Here is a 24,944-nt window from a genome sequence, read left to right as displayed (position 1 = left end):
GAAAGACAGTTGTACAAAACACAATCCAAATTATGCATTAATTTAGCAGCATTCCACACAAAAAAAATGAAAAAGTATACAGCTTTGAACCCAAAAATACATAAAAACACATAATTATAGTAAAATAAATGGTGAAAACTTAAATAGAAGGCCATGAATATGAATATGAATACGAATATGAATAAATATGACAACCGAAGGAGGATTTACTAAAGAAGACGGTAGCGCCTTTAACAGCTCGCACCTTAATCTGCCACACATCGCTGAGTAGACGCGCAATGAACTTGAAACACATATACATCTACATCATCAAAAAAAACAAAAGAATCCATACAACCCTACTATGGACTTAAAGGTGTCATATGATGCGATTTCATTTTTTCCTTTCTCTTTGGAGTGTTACAAGCTCTTGGTGCATGAAGAAGATCTGTAAAGTTGCAAAGACTAAAGTCTCAAACCCAAAAAGATATTCTTTATAAAAGTTAAGACTCTGCCACGCCCCCCTAAAACAGCCCATTCTAACATGCCCCCACATCTCTACATCACTATGTGGGAAGATTAGCATTACTGTTGAAGCAGTCATGTCAGGGAGATACTGTGTGTATCTAGGAGAAAGCAAAAGCACTTTATTAGGCTTTCTGAAAGTAGATGCATTTAGGAAATTTTAAGATTACTTACAACAGAACAGCAGCGCATTTTATGGACAACCGTTTCACGAACCTACAGTAGGAGAGGAGGTACTTCTGAATCAGCTACTGTAAGTATGTTTTGATATTATTTTAAGTATTTGCTGTTGACTGTTCAAATGCGGAGTTTTGCACGTCGTGTGTTGTGTGTGTATGAGAAAGAGAGAGACAGGGTCACATCACAGAGTCAGCTGTCTTAACCGTCTGTGGTTTGTGTACTGCAAACACATACGAGCTTCATCACTGTGTCTGTCACGTGACTCTGTTACTCTTTCTGACTTGAACTGATGGTAAAACTAAGGACATTATTAACTGACTTTACATTTATTTTGAAAGTTGAAGCTCGCAATTATGGAAAGGGGTGTTACATTTCTGATGAGTGCTTGTGGTGTTTCGGCCAATCACATGCACTGTATCAGTGGCACAATCAGAGCAGACTGCGCTTGTCAGAAGGAAGGACTTTGTAAAAAACGATGCATTAAGAGAGGCGGGCCCATAGAGGGACCTTACAATACTGTACAGTATTTGAAAAAGAATGTGTTTTTTGAACAATAAAGCATGTCAACATATTCTGTCACACCAAATACACAAAATAATGATCTTTAAAAAAGCATCATATGACCCCTTTAAAGTTTGCCATCCAAACACCAAACACACTTCTTCTTGTTATGAGTGACATCTGCAGGAGAGGAAACAAGAGTTACAGATGAACTTATTTGATAAAAATCATTTGATTTCTGTCTGGATTTATTGTTTTTATTTGTGTGTTCTTATGCTTAAATTAATGTATGCTTTCTGTTGGATAAAGTGTTAATTGACTGTGTTCAAAAATAAAAATTGTATGAGCGACTTATTGACTGCAGATACTGTTCATTTCAACAAATTCAGCAATGACCTAACTCAAAAAAACAAATTCAGCAATGACCCATTTACAATGTCTAAAGAAGGGCATGTGTATCAATGTTCTATGTTGCAAATATCCTGTGAAGAATAATGCATGTATGTGGTTATATATGTTAAAAACTTCAAAATCAAGCAAAACCAAACCACAGACAGCAAAACAAGAGACACTACAAAACTGAGAAACAGATCAAGATCTTCAAACAGATAAAACATCTAAACAGACCTGTAAATGAAATAAATCAACCATAACAGAATAAAGTTAAAGAGCAAGAGCAGAAATATGAAAATAAACACAATGTGACAGATCTGATTCAGAGAAATAAAAGTTTTATCAGTGATGATCAGAAGGGGTTTCGTGTAATGATATAAAAGTACTGCTAGTCCATTCAGTGTGAAGACACATAAGTAATATAAGCCTTAAAACTATTACAAAAGAGAAATGTCCAGAAAATAATCTTCATAAATAAAACTGTAGAAAATCTGGTTTAATTCATATCTCCTGGTTTTAATTAATCTCTAGATTTTATATTATAAGATCTGCAGTCGACAGCTGAAAGCTGGATTGATGTGAGAATCTGTGAGATTATGAAGTTATTTCTCATAGATGTGATGATCTGCTGCTGCTCTCATGAATCTTCTGCTGTGTGTTCATGCCCTTCTCTCAATCTTCTCATCCTCACTTTCTGATCTTCCTGTTTCTTTCCTAAAAACATCATCATCATCATCATCATCATATTCACACTCTTAATATTTACATGTCAAATCTATAATGATGATGATAAATGTCTCTCACCTTGATGTGTGTCTCATGTAGATGTGAAAAGCTCCTAACAGACCCAACAGAACCATCAGCTGAAGACACCAGACCAACACAAACACCAGAGACACTGAACACACTGAATAACAAATATTAGTCAGAAAACAAAACTCATCTTTCATGTTTTCATGTCTTTGTTAAACCTTGTACCACATTCTGATGTCTGTGTGCTGGTGGTCACTGCAGAGGTCACACTAGAGGTGACAGCTGCAGTAGTTGATCCTGAAATAAAACATCAGCACAGAATCAGCTGCTATCTCTCTGAAACACATCAACACAATTCACTGCTGAGATCAAGCAGAAACAAACTAGTGATGCTTTTCAAGAATTAAGAGCCCAATTAAGAGACTTGCATTATTAGTTGCTCTGGTTTCTATATGTATCTGGACATTCATGTATTAAAATCTCACCAGGACAGGGTTTGAGTCTAATGGTCTTCTGTGCGTGACTGACGTGGTTCTTAACGCTGCAGCTGATGTTTCCATCAGTTCTCTCATCCAGATCAATGCTGCTGTTTCTATCCATCAGTGGTTCTCCATTCAGAGTCCAGCTGTAGATGATCTGATCTCCCTCAGAGGAGCAGAACACTGAAGTCTGATTGGAGGAGCAGTTGAATGACACGTTCACTGAGCCAATAGGAGCTGGAGGGAGGGACAACAAATGACTGAAATGCTTTCACGTGTCATTTTTTAAAAGCAGTATGCAGTACACAGCTAAACAAAAATTTATATCTGATATGATAGTGTAAGTCAGTCAGTGACAACAATGTAGCAAAATGACTGTTTTGAAATGCTTTCACGTGTCATTTTTTAAAAGCAGTATGCAGTACACAGTTAGCAACAGGCTGGTATTTCACTCTTAAAATAGTCTCAGACTCAGTGCAAAGAAAGTGAAGAAGCTGTTAACTAAATTCTTCCAGACATTCAGTAATGAGCTGCAATAAAAACCTTCACAGAGATTCAACTGATTCATTTGTATGAGAGTGAGATCTTTGGAGAACATGAGATTGTAATGAGTCTGATGAGAGAGTTTCTGTACCTTCAACAATCACTTGAAGATCTCTAGATGTTTCTGAGCCGTCTGAGTGAACGAGATTTAATCTGTAATTCCCTGAATCTGTTCTGATCACACGGTTTATTATCAGAATCCCATTAATGACTGTCACTTCAGGTCTGTTATTATAAAGATTACATTCCTTAATCCTGCCATATCTTACTCTACAAACTGGATCATATGCAGCATTGTTTATTCTCTTTATTATCTTCAGGTCATATTTACTAGCATCCCGCACCATCAGCAGATTGAGTTTGTGTCCCAGAGCTGTGTAACAGGGATCAGACCGATCAAAACTGCAGTTTATCTCCAGACCTGAAGAACAAAACACACAAAAATGTTCCAGAATTTTAGGACATCATGAATTTAAATCAGACACAAATTACACAAACATTCACAGAATTAAAGTTCAACTGAAGAAACACATCAAACAGACTCTTGATCTGATCTCAGTTCATCTCAATAATGCTCATCTAAGAACCATTTCATCTCTACTTTAAACGTTTACATGCAGGTGTCCAGTAGGGGTCATTCTTGGGTAATTAGTTTATAACAGGAGGGATAATAGGGTGCACAGTTACACTGGGTTATATAAGCAAGTAGGAAATTTGTACAGATGAAGGACTGGAAATGTGTGGATTTAGATGGACTGTTTGTTTGGAAACATAAATCTACAACTGTGAGCATTTTAAACCTTCAGTTAATAATAAACCAGTGGTGTGTGTCCATTAACAAGCACCGTCCAGCATCCCTCAGCTAATTTAAATCGTAGACATTGCTGCTTACACTCATCTTCACAATAAACACAGATTTGTATCATTTGTGTATCTCCTGACTTGAAGGGATAGTTACATGCAGGAAAATCACGAGCATACATTGTGATACTCTCAAACCGGAGGCAGGGTGACGCGGAGGAGAAGAATTGTGTTGAATAAAGTTTTTTTTTGTTTTTCTCTGCGCAAAAGAAAAATATTCTCGTAGCTTTGTAAGGTTATGGTTGCACCACTGATGTCACATGGACTGTTTAACGATGTCCTTACTGTGTTTCTTGCCCTGATTGTGGTAATTACATTGCTGTCTAAGTAGGGACAGAAAGGCTCTCGGATCATTTCTTCAAAAATATATTTATTTGCATTTCGAAGATGAACGAGGTGTCTTATGGGTTTGGAACAACATGAGGGGTGAACAATTAATGACAGAATTTTTATTTTTTGGGTGAACTAAATCCCCTTTAATAATGTTATAATTAACAGGACACTGAACATAATCCTGTCACTGCACAGGACTGAACTCAAATTAGAGTGTGATACAAAATATCTGTTATAATCAAAAACATTTTCTTTAATTAAAAATGTCTGTTGAACACTGGAATGTCTCAACAATGTCTTTATGCTCTCATTCATCTTAATGTTAATTTTATTCAAATGAAACTCATGCTTTCACAGTCTGCATAGTTTTATTTTCTAAATCGCTTTATGCATGTCAACGTTCTACATTTTTTATAATGCAGAATTTTGTCTTTGTCCTGCACTTTTTTGTTGAAATCCTATTACACTGTGACAGTTCTCTCTCTTTATTAATAGTGTTTTGATATTTTCTCATATCATATTAATGAAAGAGGGCATCATTTTATTCAATCCTCAATATAGGCTAGTAAAAAAACAAATTAAAAAAATTTCAATACATTTACAAAATTACTATATAAAATAAAAAATACAAACTTTTTAGCACAATGAACATGAAGAAACACTCACTTCCTCTCACATTTTATAATACTCCACTGATACAAACTGTTAAGAAGCTCAGAAAACACTGTGACTAGATCTCTGCAGACTCTTAAAATGTAATATTGACAACTCAAATGTTTTTATTTCAGAGATTGATCTGATTGATCAGCATCATAAGAGTTTGATGTGAAAGTGACTCACATGCAGCAGTTTGCAGCAGCAGCAGCAACAGTCCAGAGATGAGCATAATTTCTCTAAAGTCCAGTTTCAGAAGGAACTCAATCCCAGCAGAAAGAGAGTGTGACGCTGCTTCCAGATCGTCTGTGTTCTGGCTCTCATCAAGACAGGCGTCTTCACGGCGAGGACTCATACTGGACTGACACACAGAGGAAACCTCTGACCGCTTCACTGAGGAAAGAGGAAGTTTCTTCTTATGGGGGAAGACACACGCTGTTAGTTTGCACTACAATACATCTGAACAAGAGAAACTAAGAGAAAGAAGAGACAGTTATCAGGCTCATTTTCTAAAAAAAAGTGCAAAAAAATCTTGTTTTAGAAGCAACAAGTGGACAGGATTTTTTTTCAGTGAAGTAAAATGACTAGTTATGCAAATGATTTCAAAGATTCTCTTCCAGATCAAATAAAACAGTATCTTTACTGTATTAATGAATGCCTATGGACAGTTTTATTGAGAATAGCGCCAGATCAGGTCTACATGCAGCTGTGTTGTATTGAGTGTGTTGCTGATGTTTGACTCAGTTCTAGTCAGTTCACATGTGAATGAAGCGAGGATTGTGATCTTCTGTGACTGGAGCAGAGACTCATGGAACTCAGAGCTGCTGATGTAGAGAGTGCCACCTGCAGGAGAAAACTACAACTACAAGCTTAATCTGATCTATCTGAACTTAACTTATCAATAAAACTACATTAAGGATGTTTTTTAGTTAAATTCTATACTCTATGGATTAGGGTAGTGAATCTTTGGGTAGACATCGAATTGATTCGATTCATGATTCATAGGTTTTCTATTCATTTCCAGAACTATTTTTGCAAATTAAGAATGATTCAGTTTGATTCAATTCACAATTAATTTAGATTCTTTTCGATTAACAATTCAATTCTGCATTCTTTAAGTGCATTCACAGAATTATTTAAATGCTTCCCCTAGATTCTGTAAATGCTTAGTCGGGGGCAAATTACACAGCAGCAGCCTTTACGGTTGGAAAACGAGAGTTACGCATGTAACTGTGGTTCTATGAGTTCTGGATGACCGCCAGAGGCAGTGCTTCACACCGAATATTATCTCTCTTGCTCATGCACAGGTTGAGTCTAATAACAACAAAGTCATCACGTGACCCAGAATGTCATGGAGATCTCCCCTATTTAATCCCGTGACATCTGGCACACTGTCTCTACGGAGTCTTCTCGCCCAGACTCCGGGTGACAGCGTTCTCTGGCGGTCATCCAGAACTCATAGAACCACAGTTACATGCGTAACTCTCATTCTATTTCGTTCTTACTGACCGCCAGAGGCAGTGCTTCACACTGGACGACTCATAACAACAAAGTCACAAGGAGGCTAATCCTACCTAATCAGTAGTCGAGGATCCCAGCAGAAACTGCTCTCTCCATAGTATCAGAGGTCGCCACATTAACTCTGTAGTATCTAGAAAAGGTATCAGCAGACGGCCAAGTTAGCAGCTGCACAAATTATCCCACAGAGGAACACCTTAAAGTGCTGCCCAAGATGTTGAGATGCTTCTTGTTGAATGACACCTTACCCCAGCTGGCACATTAAGATTATTGACCTTATATGCCTGGATAATTACTTCTACCACCCAGTGCGACAGCCTCTGTTTTGACAGAGGCTACCCCTTCTTTGGTCCACCATAGCATATGAAAAGTTGGTCTGAATGCCGCAGATTTTCTGTTGCTTTCAGATAACCCTTCAGTGCTCTCACTGGGCAGAGAAGCTCAGTATGATTACCATCTTGTGCTTCTCCCACCAAAGGATTAGTGCAGTCAACTTTATAGCCTGGTTCTTAAACAAAGTAGACATTCTTTTTGGGAGAAATGAAGGGTTAGGCCACAATGTCACCACTGTATTATCCGCATTCCAACACATACAGGACTTCACTGACTGACAATGCATGTAGCTCCCCAACACGTTTAGCTGATGTTATAGCCAAAAGAAATGATGTTTTCCCATGAAAGCCACTTCAGATCACCCTGCTCCATAGGTTCAAAGGGGTGCTGTGTAAGTGATTTTAAAACCAGACTGAGGTCCCACAAGGGACACCTAACAGTCTGAGCAGGGCGCAATCGCTGAGCACCTTTAAGAAAACGAGTGACTAAGTTGTGAGATCCCAAAGGTTGTCCATTAACAAATGCATGCTGTGCAGAAATCGCGGCAGTGTATATTTTTAGGGTGCAGGGTGCCCTGTTCTTCTCTAGCAGGGACTGCAGAAAACTGAGCACCAGTGGCACAGAGCATTGCTCTGGAATCACCCCACACTGAGCACACCAATCAGTGAAAAGTTTCCATCTGCAAGCGTATGTATTTCTCGTGGAGGGTGCTCTGAATTCAGAATCGTATTTTTCACATTGATATTGCAGGATCTGAACAGTAACTCTTCAGCGGCCATACACAGAGTTGTCTGGATTTGGATGCCAAATCTGTCCCTGCAACTGAAGAAGAAGGTCCTGTCTTTTGGGCATACTCCAGGGTTCCCCTCTGACCAGTCTGTATAACAATGGGAACCATGGTCTCCTCGGCCAATTTGGTGCAACTAGAAGCACCTTGTAGTGTCCTCTCCGTATTGTGTGGAGAGTTGGCAGGATTAGGGGAGTTGGAGGAAAGGTATAAAGTAGTGGATCTGGCCAAGTGTGTGCTAGCGCATCCTGACCTAATGGGCTGGACTTTTCTGTCCATGAGAACCACAGAGGGCAGTGTGTTGACTCCTCTGAGGCAAAGAGATCCACATTTGCTCTGCCAAATCGATGCCAAATCATCTGAACTACTTCTGGATTGAGTCTCCACTCTCCCGGTAAAGGTCTGTGATGGGACAAGAAATCTGCCACCACATTCGAAACTCCCGGTACATACATCGCTCTGATGCTTGCTAATCAAGGGAAAGCCCATGTCAGAAGGTCCCATGTCAGCTTCAGCAAGCGACTGGACATCGTGCCGCCCTGATGATTGATATGATATACCACTGAAGAATTGTCTGTCCTTATGAGAACATGATGATTTAGTAATGCCAGTCCAAAGTGCTCCAGAGCTAGCTGCACCGCTTTCAACTCCAAAACATTTATGTTTCTCGATGTTTGATCGCAATTCCAGTTTCCCCCCTGATCGTTCTGTGTTGCCACACTGCCCCCCACCCAGTCAGTGACGCATCGGTTTGAACTATTTCTCGGCGAGACGGAATCACCCCCAGAGCTACTCCTTTCATCAGAAATGATCTCCTTCTCCATTGTCTCAAGGTAAGAAGGCATCCTTCTGTAATTTTGACCTGTCTTCTCTTGTGCCATGTGGGGGTTCAGGCGCAGACTGTTCACCCCATCTCTGATAAGGACATAGCCAAAGCAGACCCAGTGGAATCACCGCCGCTGTCGCTGCTAACATGCCCATCAACCTGAGCACACATTTGAATAGAAGCTTGACATGCATCCAGAAACATTGAAGGAGGAGCATGATGTTGTCCACTCTCTGAGGTGATGGTGGGGCTTTCATCAATTTCGAGTCCAGTATGAACTTCACCAACTGACATGGAACTAACTGACTCTTGTTGAAATTCACTTTGAGGCCCAGATGTGTCACATGAGATATCAGAAGACTGGTCTGTTCTATTGCTTGCTCCCGAGATGGTGCACACAGGAGCTAGTCATCCAGATAGGGTAGCAACTGTACCCCCGAGCTTGAATTGAAGATAACGCTGCGATATACACCTCGTGAACACTCGCGGGGACAGAGACAGGCCAAATGGCAGAACACGAAGCTGGTAGACCTGACCCTGAAATGCAAAGCGGAGAAATTGTCTGTGTTGTGGTGCAATTGGCACGTGAAAGTAGGCATCCTTCAGATCTATCATGGTGAAACCATTTGCTGTGGGTTTGATTGTCTGAAGGACATCCAATGTGCGTAGCATGTGAAATGGCAAAAACTTTCAATAACTGATTCAGTTCCCGAAGGTCGAGAATAGGTCGAACACCTCCATCTTTCTTTGGAATTATATAGTAGATTGAATAAAATCCACTTAGAATTGCTGACCATTCTACTGGCTCTATATCTTCCTTTCCTAGGAACTCTATTATTTGTTGTGCCAACATAATTGCGTCGTTGGGGTCTCTGACAGTGGTCATCTTGACCCTGTTGAAAAAAGGGGCCCGTCGTCGGAATTGCAGCTTGTACCCATGAGATAACGATGCTATGACCCATGGGTCTAGGGTGGTTTTTTTCCAAAAATTGAGCTGCTGGTGTGAAAAACTTCCGACGGCTGGGTCAGATATATCATCCTCTACGAGCCTGACCTTTAGTGTCTCTGGGGGGGCGCTGACCTGGTGCTCTTCCCCTAGACATCTGATTAAACTGTTGACCTCGTGCTCTAGAGTACTGAGCAGGCCGTTCTAATTGCCTTGTTTGGTTCCTTTGGGCAGTTCCAGAATGAACTAACGGTTGAAAACGCACTAGGTATCTTCCCCTAGATTCTTGTCTAGCCTGAGATGGTGGTGCTCTTCTTAAGCTTCCTAGCTCCTGTCTGGTCTTGTTCATCTGAACACTATGCTCCAGGGTTTCCTGTGCAGCTGGGCCAAACAGCTGGCCTGGTATTACTGGAAGGTCACGTAGTGTTTTCCTACAAGTTTCTGATAATGGAGACTGTGCCAGCCAAACTTGACGGTGTTGGTGAAAGATTGTTTATTGTTTGTTAGCTTGCTTTGCCCAGTTGTTCATACTACTGACTTCCGTTTGTTTTTTGACTATGATTCTGGATTGCCCCTGTTTGGATCTGTTCGCTTATCATTGTACATAACTGTATATAATAGTATTCTGGGGAGGTAGGCAGACCGACGCAATTTTTGTTGGAACCTTGTTTATTGATTGTTGTTGGAAAGGAAGTTAGGAAAGTAATTGTATTTTATTTATTTTTATTTTTTTGTGAACTAGGGAATTTAGAGGTTTGAATATTAGTTTTCTGTTTGTTATTTTGGCCTTGTCAGCTCCTGAAGATAAAATTCCCCCTCTTGTACTGTAAAATCATCACTGTTTCATTAAAATACTGTTTGTTTTCCAAAACTCCTTCATGTAGTACCTTCACCCTAGACGGGGCGTAACAATGCTATGGCATAACATGGCATATGTAGAAATTTATGTAAGCAAAGATCTTAAAATATCATTAAAAGTATTATGTATAGTGTTAAGTTTCCTATCCCGAGGGAAATCCATCTTATGCACATCCAATAAACTCACCAACAGCTGCAATTCATTTGCCCTTACCTCTGAGATCCGGAAATGTGACAAAAAGACTTGGAATCCTCCCCGTGTCCGAGCCTGCTCAGCTGTGTTCGGGCTTCTTGAAGCTTGAAGGAATTTTCAGTTTCAGAATAATATTTTATAAAAAAATACTCAGACTTTCCTTTTAATAAAATTTTAATGCATCCCCATTTGTAATGGCTTCACTTTATTAATAGACAATAGCTCATAAGTGATAAAATGAAAATAACAGCGAGTGAGTCTTCACCATCGGAGTGCGGCATCCACAAAGCTCTCATTGGCCTTTTATAGCCTTGCATAAAATTTGCATTAACTTCCCTGCATTCCTCCTTATTTGGTAGTCTCGTACATTCATACACAAACAGAGTACATGACTTTTATCACACTTAACACAGAGTATCAACAGTTCAATGGAAGAATTGCATGGGCTATTAGTAAAACATGCAAATGCTCATATTACCTTTAGTCCATAAAAATATCCATAACACCTCTAAAGCATAGTTATAAGTATAAATTGTCTCAACCACAAACTTGTATACAGATCTAGTAAAATTAGTATGTCTAGGTAGAGGTTCCATCTCACAAGTTAATTGTAAGATGCAGCCCCTTCATTTCCACCGTCTAAATAAAAAAAGCACATAGCAACTTAAGCCTCAAAGATGAATAATTATAGAAATGGGGAACAGAATGTGTGATCAAAATATACATCTGAAACTTCTATATCTTTAGAGCTGGAGCTTTAAGTTTCAATGATTCTAAGTCACTTGTTAATGCTTGCAGTTCAAGAATAATCCTATTATATTCAGCCATCTCTCTTATCAGTTTCATTATTTTCTTATTCAAAGTTTCCTGTTTTCTAATCAACTCTATTATAGTTCTCAACTTGAAATTCATACTCTGCTGGTATTTCAGGTTTCTTCTTTGTCCTGCGGCGCCTCTCCACTTTCGCTTGCTTTTTGATTTTTCGGCTTTCTTCCACTTGCAGTCCTTTAATGATGAGATCACCAAAATCAATATTTATTTGATTTGCTTCACGATCTCTGTTTCCTATAGAAATTGATCCAGTAGGGAATTGATCAGAAAATTGCATATCCATAGGTCAATCCCTATTTCCCAGATTTCCTACAATAGGCTAACATTTTGTCACACCAGGGGCATAGCCATCATTGCAGAAGTGACAGAAATGTAAAATACAATAATTTTATTTAGGCCTATGTATGAATGTATGTATTATTATTTTTTATTTTTTTATTTAATTATTTGATTTTTTTTTAATTATTATTATTTTTTTTTACAAGAAATTCTTATCTATTACTTTGAATTTGCTATCAGAAATCAAATACACTGCTGGACAATAATCAGTCATTTTTAAATCCACATTTCTTTCCTAATGGCAATTTTATGATTGTTTTGTATACTACATTTAATTATTTAAATTTTCTGCACAGAATTAGGTAGGAAGTATACTGTAATAAATGATATGTCAGTTAGCACTGCATCATTCTTAAATTTTATTTATTTATTGTGTTTATTGTCTTAAGTTTCACCAGTTCATTCTGCTTTTTATTCAGATTAGCTGCAGATATAGATGACTTTGTCTATACTAGGCATTTCCTGGCACGTCTTAAATTCTATGAGCACAAGATCACTTCTCTTACAGTGCGAAAACTTCTTTATCTCATTTTCATAAAATAAAATGCTATAGTATTTAACTTTTCCTCTCCATCAGCGAATAATGATTCTGAAAGAAAACACAACCGATGTCTGTTTGCTATAGCAACAAACTCTACTTTCATGCATCTGATTACCAGATAAACCTCGCGCTCTTATTTCAAGGTTGTTGTTAATGCTGTGGTTATTTTAACAGTTTCCTTCATACATTTGGTTCAAAGACAGTTAAAACAAATTTTATCATTAGTGGAACTGTGCGTATGCTTTAGACACTTACATTTTTGCTCCGTCCATGCAATAAACACACATCCACCAACCACTCAATTAATTCCTTATGTACAACACAAAATCAAAAACTAAACAAAAAAAACGCAAAACTACTTCACTTAAGCATTACTAGCCACGAGTCCTAAGGAGAGATCACACATCAGCTGCTCAAAAATGTGTCCGTGAGACGAACAGAGCGCGAGCGCAATCCTGTGACAGTCACAGACGGTAAACAGTGGAGCGCGTGAAGGAGAGATGCGAGGCACGAACACTGTTCAAGGTCTCCATTCATTCGTGCTTGAAGTTATTTAATGTGTATATATTTTGCATATAAGCATTTAGTCGCTATAGAAATCACGATTCATTTGATTCTTAGCATTTTATATTGATTAGTGATTGAAATTGACGATTCACGATTCAAAAATCATGTTTCAAGATCGATGCCTATGCATCGTCATGTAATCGATGAATCGATAAAACGAGTGAATCATTACACCCCTACTATGCACTTAAAGTTTGCTATCAAACAGAAAACACACTTTCTTTGTTATGAGTGACATCTGCAGGAGGAAACAAGAGTTACAGCTCAAAATATTTGCTAAAAATCATTTGATTTCTGTCTGGATTGATTAAGCAAAATTTTAGACGTGTTTTCTTATGTTTAAATTTATTGATGTGTGTTTTCTGTTGGATAAAATGTTAATTGACTGTGTTAAAATATAAAAATTCTATGAGCAACTTTTGACTGCAAATACTGTTTCATTTCAAAAGTGTTTTATTTTCACATTTAACACAAAAAACAAATTCAGCAATGACCCCATTTACAATGTCTAAAGAAGGGCATGTGTATCAATGTTCTATGATGCAAATATCTTGTGAAGAATAATGCATGAATGTGATTATATATGTTAAAAACTTCAAATTCAAGCAAAACCAAACCACAGACAGCAAAACAACAAACACTACAAAACTGAGAAACAGATCAAGATCTTCAAACAGATAAAACATCTAAACAGACCTGTAAATGAAAGAAATCAACCATAACAGAATAAAGTAAAAGAGCAAGAGGAGAAATATGAAAATGAACACAATGTGACCAGTGGCGCCCCCAGAAAATTTTAATAGGGGTGGCCAGACGAGGCCACATTAAATCCTGGGGTGGCACACCACAATAAAGAAATAAAAAATAAAATAATTAAAAGTTCCACTGAATGTGTGTTATACATATTATCTTTTATTTCTGGTTAATGTAATAATATGATTTTAATTTGCAATTCATTACTTACTCTTTAAATAGTATAGGTCTTTTAAATAATTATACATAATCTTTTAAATAATTATACATCAGCAAATATATGGACAGATTTTTAAGTGTGCACCATGTTTTAGGTCAAATTTTTGCATTTGGGCTGTTACCAAGCAAATGCAATCAGTATCAATAAAATTGTTCTTTGCAATGCAGAGAAAACACAGAAGCTGCATCTGAAGTGCCATTTAGGTGTTTTTACACCTTAACTGTCACCGTCCCACCTGTGGGACGCTTGGCACTCTTTTTTTTGTTGTCCTTTTTTCTCTATAAAATCTTTTAGTAATCATCATAAATTAATATATCATTTGAAAGCTTAGAAGCCCAAGATTCATCCTGTGAAAACCATTTTGAAATCAGACATTGCGTTACCATGGAAATGGTACTTTAAAATTCTTATGGCGGTCTTCTCCCCCTTAGTGGGCAGTGTCAATTGTCATATTACAAAATGCATTACGGTCTTTTAGAATAAAATCTTGGCAACAAACATATCATTGGAAAGGTCTGAGTCTCAGGATTCCACATTTGGTGGTTATTTGGAGTATTGAAGTAAAATTGACAGAAATCTAGGGAAAAATTCATTAAACAAAATTCAAAGGAGTTTTGATGGCTCCCAGTGGCTGTTTGTGGTATGACGCCCAAAATAAAATCTCACAGAAACCTCAATTTTTTTTCATATCAACGTCAAATTTGGAACATAACTTATTTAGACACAAGGCTTTAATTTTATACCAATTTTAGAGTAAAACCTGTAAAGTAAAATATTTATAATAAATAAAATAAAATAAAATAAAATGAACATAGCACATTTTATTTACAGTACATTTAAACTTCTATAACTTTTTGACACTTTAATTTTTTGAAAAAAATCCACTTTTGCCAAAATCTGCTAATTTTCTTCTTTAAAAAGAGACCAACCATAGGTCTATATTCCAAAGTGTTCATAAAATACAACAATTTAAGTTTGGATAGTGCACTTTAATGCCTATTTTAAAAAATGGGGGGGTGACAGTTAAGGGGTTAATGCAGCTCTGTGGGACATGGAATACTTTATACTGCAGTTACAAATGAATAAATAATGTTTTGATATTTAAAACATAAAACATTGAAAACTAATGTTTGAAACTATTTTAAAAATGAAAAGTTACCTTAAATGTGAAATTAAAACCGGCAGTAGGTGGCAGCGAGTCACTGTTAATAAGTGAGTCGTTGCGATTGAACCGAATCATTTAAACGGTTGATTCATTCAGGAACGAAACACTATCATGTTGCTCAGAGATGCAAAACAGTGGCTGTGTTTGTAATGATTTTGGTTTTCAGAAATAGAGCAGGGAATATGTTGTCTAAAACACAAGACTCTTAATATTAGCTTCTTGTTTATTGAACTGTTGTATAAAATCAATATCACATTTGTAATTATGCTGACTTTTTGAGAAAAACGTCACTCTTTGTGTGATAGTAACTATATAAATTATATAAATCTATACATTGTCTGCCCCATATCTTGAAAAATGTGATAATTCTAAAATTCCAATGAAAGAACGCACTATAAATGCGTATGCTCACTAGTCCATCAAGTAATGTATGCGCGGATTGCTCGCATTCTGTAAGTGTTTTGTTTGCTTTTCGCAATATACTCTTAAAACCACACATATACAGCACATCAATACCATGGTAAAAATGTAACCATATGGTTTTTATTTTGTATTTATATGAAAAACAGTGGTATATAAACGCACAAACACTAATCACAAACAATACTGTAAAATATATTCTATTACTCCTTTAAAACATTTAATTAAATAAAATTCGATATGAATATCCCACATGACATTTCATGGTGCAGTTAACGTTAGTGTTACTAGCTACAATAAATCCGTGGAAAATGATGGCAATTTGTAGATTGAAAAGCCTTCTGACCGTCCTTGCACACGTTTCTCCTGTTTGTCAGAGCGGTTTCATCTGGCTTTAAAGTAGTTCAAATCACATTTGTGTTCTTCACACCGGATCTCACAGCGCTGTAGTGGTCGCGTGACCGAGACTTATTCAGCGGGAGCCAGCTCGCCTCGTGCTGCGTTGTTGTCATTTGAATTCTGATTCAGAGAAATAAAAGTTTTATCAGTGATGATCCAGAAGGGGTTTCATGTAATGATATAAAAGTACTGCTAGTTCATTCAGTGTGAAGACACACAAGTAATATAAGCATTAAAACTATAACAAAAGAGAAATGTCCAGAAAATAATGTTTCATAACTAAAAACTGTGTAGAAAATCTGGTTTAATTCTTATTTCTGGTTTTAATTAATCTCTTGGGTTTATATTATAAGATCTGCTGTGGCAAGCTGAAAGCTGGATTGATGTGAGAATCTGTGAGATTATGAAGTTATTTCTCATAGATGTGATGATCTGCTGCTGCTCTCATGAATCTTCTGCTGTGTGTTCATGTCCTTCTCTCAATCTTCTCATCCTCACTTTCTGATCTTTCTGTTTCTTTCCTAAAAGCATCATCATCATCATCATCATCTTCACACTCTTAATATCTCCATGTCAAATCTATAATGATGATGATAAATGTCTCTCACCTGACGTGTGTCTCATGTAGATGTGAAAAGCTCCTAACAGACCCAACAGAACCATCAGCTGAAGACACCAGACCAGAACAAACACAGACACTGAACACACTGAACAACAAGAATTAGACACAAAACAAAACCCACACTTCATTTTTCCATACTCTCCAAAATGGTGCTACAGGATGTCACAGAGGAGACGAATTGTTGAATAAAGTTTTTTGTTTTGTTTTGTTTTCCACACAAAAGGTATTCTTGTAGCTCTGTAAAGTTACGGTTGAACCCCTGATGACACATGGATTATTTTATAGATCTCCTTGCTACGTTTCTTGACTTGGGAACATTTCAGTTGTGTTGCTGTCTATTCAGGGTCAGAGAGCTCTTGGTTTTCATCAAAAATATCTTAATTTGTGTTCTGAAGATGAATGAAGGTCTTACGGGTTTGGAACGACATGAGGGTGAGTACTTAATGACAGAATTTTTGGGTGAACTATCCCTTATGAGCCCAATTAAGAAACTTGACTGTTCTTCATCATTGGTGTTGCTGTGGTTGTTATATAAAGTATCTGGACATACAGTTAAAATCTCACCAGTGCAGGGTTTGAGACTAATGGTCTTCTGTGCGGAGCTAAAGGGAGGCTCAACTCATGAGTCAATATCAAGACATTTCTAAACAAAATTTACACCTGATATGATAGCTGGACTCACTGAAATAAATATGCAGCATATGTCAGTGATGAGACAACAATGTAACAAATGACTTTTTAAAATGCGTTCACATTACTTTTTAAAATAGTATACAGTAAGCAACATCCTGGTATTTCATTTTGAAAATAGTCTCAGTACATGGAAAGTGCAGATTAATTAGATTATATTTTTGCAGACTTTCAATAATGAGCTGCAATAAAAACCTTTGGAGAACATGAGATTGTAATGAGTCTGATGAGAGAGTTTCTGTACCTTCAACAATCACTTGAAGATCTCTAGATGTTACTGAGCCATCTGAGCGATCGAGTCTTAATGTGTAATTCCCTGAATCTGCTCTGATCACACGGTTTATTATCACCATCCCATTAATGACTGTCACTTCAGGTCTGTTATTATAAAGATCACATTCCCTCATCTTGTCATTCTTTACTCTACAAACTGGATCATCTGCTGTGTCATCTATTCTCTTTATTATCTTCAGGTCATATTCACTAGCATCCTGCACCATCATCAGATTGAGTTTGTGTCCCAGAGCTGCGTAACAGGGATCAGACTGATTAAACCAGCAGAACCGATCCAGACCTGATGAACAAAAACACAGACACACACACACACACACACACACACACACACACACACACACACACAAAATGTACTGAAATCTACAGACATTATGAACTAAAATCAGGCACAACTTACACATTTACAGAAGAACTGCATCAAACAGGCTCTTATTCTGATCTCACAGATCTAATCTCTGTTCATCTTCATCATAAACACAGATGCTCTCCTCCTTTCTCTTAAGTAACTGTCATTTGTTTGTCTCCTGAATACTCCAGGATACTGAACATAATCCTATTACTGGACAGTTTTAGTGTAATACAAAATAACTGTTCAAATAAAACATTTAAACATTCATTTCAATTTGAAATGTCTGTTTAACATTGGAATGTCAACTAGTCTGTATGATCTTATACATCTTAATGGCAACTTTATTCAAATTAAAATATCATACTTTCAAAATCTACATAGGTTTTTTTTTCTTTTTCTAAATCTCTTTATGCATGTTAACAGTGAGTCCCATAGACTCCCCATGTAAAAATACCCAACTTTACACCAGAAAAAAAAAAAAACATGTTTACAGCCTGGTTCAAAAAATGATTTTGGTCTATATAGCTAATCTGGCCCTTTATGACAACTGTGGGGGTGAATTTTTTTTATAACTCATCCGTTTAAATTATATTAAGCCTTAAATTTCTGCATAATTAAGGACGTGGACACTTGAGTGACAGGTGGATTGCCGCTGAAGACACTGCCGTTGCGATAGGTGGGCGTGGCTTCAGCAACCAGCTCCTGCCGCTTTGGCCATTTTCGATGATCTGGGAGTGACGCGCAGTGACGCGTTGCCAAGATAGCGATGGTCGGCTCCGCTTACTTTGAGCTACAAAAACGATCTTCAGTAGCCTACGGGTGACGTCACGGACACTACGTCCATGTTTTTATACAGTCTATGATACATGCCTGCTAAATCCATGCGAGGGATTTTAATATATACTGCTTACTTACAAATTAAAATATTATCAAAAATCTGAAAAATATTTGTTGCAGAATTTATTATTGTTTCGGTTTATATAGAGGTCTATGTTGTGGATGAATATTTTGGTATATGAGAGTGATCAAATGTTTTAAGTTATAATTTGCTTATGGCAATTAAAAATTTTAAACAAGTTAAAATGGGTAAATCTTCTTTTTGATTCTTCATTTTCTTTCCTGACATACTCCAAAAAACACTAAAAACCAACCTAATCTTACCAAATCTATCAATCTTTATCACGTTTTGTGTGAAATCATGTTTATTCTGTCCATCAAAAGTGGACTGTCACTTTAAGTGTCAGCAGCACAGCAAAAATAGACCTGGCGCCAAAACCCCCACTTCACTGCTGCTCATGCTACGCTCCTGCTGCCGGTGTGAATGCTATGAATGCACTCACTTGATTAACATGCACGTGGACAAAAATAAATGCTGCTCACGCGCCGTGCACGCTTGCAGTGTGAAACCCCCATAACTCAAACTAAGATTTGAAAACTCTAAAACTAGATCACTGCAGACTTTTAATGTAATATTACAACTCAAATGTCTTTATTTCAGAGATTGATCTGATTGATCAGCATCATAAGAGTTTGATGTGAAAGTGACTCACATGTAGCAGTTTGCAGCAGCAGCATCAGTCCAAAGATGAGCATCATTTCTCTAAAGTCCAGCTTCAGAAGAACTCAATCCCAGCAGAAGAGTGTGACGCTGCTTCAGATCGTCTGTGTTCTGGCTCTCATCAAGACAAGCGTCTTCACGGCGAGACTCACACTGGACTAACACACGGAAACCTCTGACCGCTTCACTGAGGAAAGAGGAAGTTTCTTCTTATGGGGGAAGACACATGCTGTTAGTTTGCACTACAATACATCTGAAACAAGAGAAACTTAGAGAAAGAAAGAACAGTTATCAGGCTCATTTTCAAAAGTGCAAAAAATCTTGTTTTAGAAGCAACAAGTGGACAGCATTTGTTTCTGAGTGAAGTAAAAATACTAGCATATCACATCACATAACCTCTTCCATATCAAAACAAAAAAAAAACTATACTTAAATTAAATAAATCCTCTGGACAGTTTTATTGAGAATAAAGCAGAATCAGGTCTACATGCAGCTGTGTGTATTGAGTGTGTGCTGATGTTTGACTCAGTTCTAGTCAGTTCACATGTGAATGAAGAGAGGATTGTGATCTTCTGTTGACTGGAGCAGAGACTCATGGGACTCAGAGCTGCTGATGTAGAGAGCGCCACCTGCAGGAGAAAACTACAACTACAGCTGCACTCTTTCACAGCCACAAAAAAATCTGTTTTTTCCTTGTTTAACTGAAGAAAGTTCTGGCACATCCAACTATTAATTTCATCAATACACTGGCAGAGGGAGTCAATGAGGCTGTAGTCATTTGGCGATAAGGCTAGGTAAATCTGTGTATCATCAGCATAGCTGTGATAGCCAATTTGGTTCTTTCTCATTATCTGACCTAGTGGAAGCATATACAGGCTAAACAAGAGCGGTGCAAGAATTGAGCCTTGTGGGACTCCGCATGTCATGGACGTCCACTTAGACTTATGCTCTCCTAGACTCACATAATAACCTCTCCCTTCTAAGTATGACCTGAACCATTTGAGTACCATCCCAGAAAGCCTGACGGTTTTCCAGTCTCTCTAGTAGTATGTTATGATTGACAGTGTCAAACGCAGCACTGAGATCTAGCAATACCAGCACTGATATTTTGCCAGAGTCAGAATTTAAGCGAATATCATTTATTATCTTAATGAGCGCTGTCTCTGTGCTGTGATGCAGTCAGAAACCAGATTGAAAATTGTCCAGGTATCCATTTGAGTTAAAGTACTGTATTTGTTCAGCTGATTAAAAAACTACCTTTTCTATAATTTTGTCTAAAAAAGGAAGATTAGATATTGGTCTATAATTGCTCAAAATGGTGTTATCAAGATTGCTCCACTTTTCAGGAGGGGCTTAACAACTGCAGTTTTCAGAGAGTTTGGAAATGTCCCAGAAAGAAGTGAGGCGTTCACCACTTCTAAGAGATCTGCTTCTAAACAGTTTTGAAAAAAGATGTGGGAAGTGTGTCAAGATAGCAGGTTGACGATTTTTTTTTAGGTGCTGCACTATTTCTTCCAAATTTTGCTATCAATTGCTTCAAAAAATAGGACATAGTATCTTTTTGATATTGCTTCAAAAAAAAAACAAAAACAAATCTGTCTGACCTCTGCATTGCTTTTTGAGGATGTGCTAATCGCGCTTCCTGATATTAATGATCTTCTCAGAAAAGAAGGAAGCAAACTCATTGCATTTGCTAACTGAAAGCATTTCACTGGGAATCTGACTTGGGGGGTTTGTCAGTCTCTCAACAGTGGCAAAAAGAGTACGAGTGTTGTTTAAGTTACTGTTTATAAGTTTTGAGAAGAAATTCTGTCTAGCTGTGGCTAGTTTCACATTAAATGCATGAAGGCTGTCTTTATAGAAGATGCTATAGTAAATTTCAAGTTTCGTCTTCCGCCACATCCGCTCGGCTTTTCTGCATTGTCTTTTCATAGTCTGAACTGCTGTTGATCTTCTCCAAACTGATTTCATTCTGTTTGTTTTCTTAATGACTATTATTGGAGCAATATCATCAATAAACATTCTTAACTTTTGAGTTAAAGGAATCAAGGAGAATATCAACAGAGTCTGCAGAAATGCTTGGTGTTAAAGATATAGCCTCCATAAACTGCACACTAGTGTTCTCGTCAATGCATCTTCTGACAGAGACAGATCTAGATTCAGTGGTAGCAGAGATAAATATATTAAAGAAAATACAGAAGTGATCAGATAGTGCTACGTCCTTAATAACAATGGATGAAATGTTTAGACCCCTACTGATGATTAAATCTAGAGTGTGACCACCTTTGTGTGTGGGTCCATGCACATGCTGAATCAGGTCAAAAGTGTTTTAGAACCGTTATCATTTCTTTTGTAGTTTTGTTTTCTGCTTTATCTATGTGAATATTAAAATCCCCTGCAATAGCAAAACAGACAAACTCTGAGGAAATCATTGATAACATTTCTGTGACCTCTTCAACAAAGGGCTGGAGAGTATTTTGGAGGCCTGTAAATAATGATAAACAGAATGCGTGGTGCACCTTTCAGCACAATCCCTAGATATTCAAAAGACAAGTACTGACCAAATGACCTTTGCTTGCATTGATAGACATCTTTAAATAGAGCAGCTACACTTCCACCTCTCCTAACAGTCCTGCAGACACTCATGAAAGTAAAGTTATGAGGGGCCGCTTCATTGAGGACTGTTGCACTGCAGCTGTCTTCTAGCCAGGTTTCATTTAGAAACACAAAATCCAGATTGTTTGTGGTTATTAAGTCATTGATTAGAAATTATTTTTTTTTTTTAGTGAGCGAATGTTTAAAAATGCTAACTTGATGGCAGTGCTTTGTGTCTTTACATCAATCTTAGTTTGACCCATTCTAGGCCGCAGATTAGATGAGTTAGCCCTTCGGCTTGAAAAGGCCTTAGACTTTCTATCACGTGATAAAACTGAAATAGAGAAAGCTACAGACACACTGAGTTCCCGCTTGTTCTGTAAACATTTGTGAATGTTGCTGCTATTATAGCCGGGACCCGACACATATCACTGAGATCTGCTATCAGTTGTTTTTGGTTCACCTACAGCAGATGGAGTTTGGGGCCTGGCGTTGTGGCAGCGGTCGGAGAGCTCTCACAGGAGCAGGGCCCACAGGCTTTGGTGGTTGGGGGGCCCGCGCCCCCGTCCTTTTTTGGTGATATTTGTGGGCTTGCAGCGAATGAGTGGAGAGAGAGAGTTAGTCCCAGCATACACCAATTCCTCCATTTCTGTGAGAAGCTTAGAAGTGGAGATGCTGGAGAGAGGGATAATGTGTCCGGTGAGTGGGGCTGTGTCTCTGGTGTTTCTGGTGACTGTGATATGTTGTCCTGACTTCCCTGGCTGTTTTCCAGAAAGTTGTTCTTGGGTGCTGAGTCTTGTATCTGTTTTGATACATCACAGTCTGTCTGTGAGGAGCTCTGTGGACAGGGCTCAGCCGGGATAGTGTCCATCAGCAGTGCTTGTTGTGGCTGCATGGTGTTATCAGTGTCCTTGTGGGATATGTCAACCACATGATGACTCGGACCTGGTGTGTGTGTGTGCTGAATGAATTGACACACTCTGCTGAAGGATGACGGAGGGAGAAGTAGATATTGTCCTTAAGAACTCTAGCTCCAAGTTTGTTAGGGTGGAGGCCATCGGGTTTAAACAGTTGTCTATGGCCCCAGAACAGATTGAAGTTGTCAATGAAATTCACTCCTTTTATATTGCAAGATCTTTGTAGCCATGTGTTCAGCCCAAGCAACCGTCAAAACATATTTGTTCCCCTTGCTGGGAGTGGTCCACTGATGAACGACTGAACTTTGACTCTTCGAAGTGTTTCAAAGAGTTCACTGAAGTCCTTCTTAAGGAGTTCTGACTGCTCTTTCCGAATATCATTCTTCCCCACATGGATGATGATTCGATTTGCAGTCTTGTGCTTCATCAGAATGTTCTGAAGTTCCTTGTTCACATCAGAGACCGTTGCTTGAGGAAGGCAGCATGCTGTTGTAGTCCTGCTACTGATGTTTCTGATAATAGAGTCACCCACTATCAGAGTCCTGGGCTCGGCTGCGCTCTGAGCTGAATGCCGCTGTCTGCTCGACCTTGAGCGCCTGTTAGTAGCGTGGTTAGCTGCTGGCTGATCCGATCCATGTTTAATCACATTTGGGGATTCCTCACCCGCCTTCATTAATGCTTCAAATCTGTTCTCAAGATGTATAGGGGGTGGTAGAATACCAGTATTCACAAGCCTTGTCATAGTCGAATCTGGGGTAGAGGATGCTAAGGCAGCAATACGAGAAACTCCTGACAATCTGATGTCTCGTGTTCCTTTGGGTCTCGCTCCCTGTTTGTGCCATCGATTAGTGTGGCAATCAGTTTTGGCTTGTTCCTCTACACTTGGTATAAACTGTTGAGATTCAGAAGATTCATGGGACTCACCGGCTGTATGCTGAGAGGGTCCATGACGACGGTCTGCTGAGTGTTCCGTCTGTTTTGGAAGTCCAGAAAGTAACTTTGTTTCAAGAACGACAATCCTTTGTAGAAGTTTGCAGCAGTTCATGCAACAAGTATATTCAACAGGAGGCATTTTCTCTCTCTTCTGTTTGAAGTAGGCAGTTGTGTTCCCGTCTCCGGAATGTAAGCTGCTGGCAGTGGGAGGCAAAGTCTTCTTTTTGTAGTATTATTCCCAGTCCCAAAGAGTTTTTAGTTTTAAGTGTTTGTGCCAAAAAATCTGTTGTTTGAGCACTGTGCTGATCTGCTTAAGTAAAAATCTTAGAAAAATCAGAGAAAAGTACAGAAAAAGAAGCAAAGCGCAGAGCAGTAAGCTAGAATGTCCGAATGGTAGCCAAGCCGGAAGCAATATAAAACATGCAAATGCTTATATCACCTTTAGTCCATAAAATATCCATAACAGCTCTAAAGCATAGTTATAAGTATACATTGTCTCAACCACAAAAGTCACACTTGTATACAGATCTAGTAAAATTTGTATGGCTGGGTAGAGGTTCCATCTCACAAGTTTATTGTAAGATGCAGCCCTTTCCTTTCCACCGTCTAAATAAAAAAAGCACATAGCAACTTAAGCCTCAAAGATGAATAATTATAGAAATGGGGAACAGAATGTGTGATCAAAATATACATCTGAAACTTCTATAACTTTAGAGCTGGAGCTTTAAGTTTCACTGATTCTAAGTCACTTGTTAATGCTTGCAGTTCAATATTAATCCTATTATATTCAGCCATCGCTCTTATCAGTTTCATTATTTTCTTATTCAAAGTTTCCTGTTTTCTAATCAACTTTATTATAGTTCTCAACTAATGAAATTCATATTCTGCTGGTATTTCAGGTTTTTTCTTTGTCCAGCGGCACCTCTCCACTTTTGCTTGCTTTTTGATTTTTCGGCTTTCTTCCACTTGCAGTCCTTTAATGATGAAATCACCAAAATCAATATTTATTTGATTTGCTTCACGATCTCTGTTTCCTATAGAAATTGGTCCAGTGCGAAAACTTCATCTCATTTTCATAAAATAAAATGC

At 38.1% G+C, this 24,944-nt stretch overlaps 2 protein-coding genes across 2 annotated transcripts in view; one reads left to right on the top strand and one right to left on the bottom strand.

Moving 5' to 3' along the window:
• Positions 1 to 24,944, top strand: part of LOC109075406 (NACHT, LRR and PYD domains-containing protein 3-like) — a 441,226-nt gene that overhangs the window by 214,368 nt on the left and 201,914 nt on the right. The window lies entirely within an intron of this gene.
• The window catches only part of LOC122138547 (NACHT, LRR and PYD domains-containing protein 3-like), a 788,161-nt gene that overhangs the window by 710,246 nt on the left and 52,971 nt on the right, over positions 1 to 24,944 (bottom strand). The gene's annotated exons all lie outside the window — the stretch shown is intronic.

The sequence above is a fragment of the Cyprinus carpio genome, chromosome B9, assembly GCF_018340385.1.
Source record: "Cyprinus carpio isolate SPL01 chromosome B9, ASM1834038v1, whole genome shotgun sequence".
NCBI lineage: Eukaryota > Metazoa > Chordata > Actinopteri > Cypriniformes > Cyprinidae > Cyprinus > Cyprinus carpio.
Note: the sequence above shows the minus strand (reverse complement) of the source record. Positions and strands in the feature narration are given on the sequence as shown.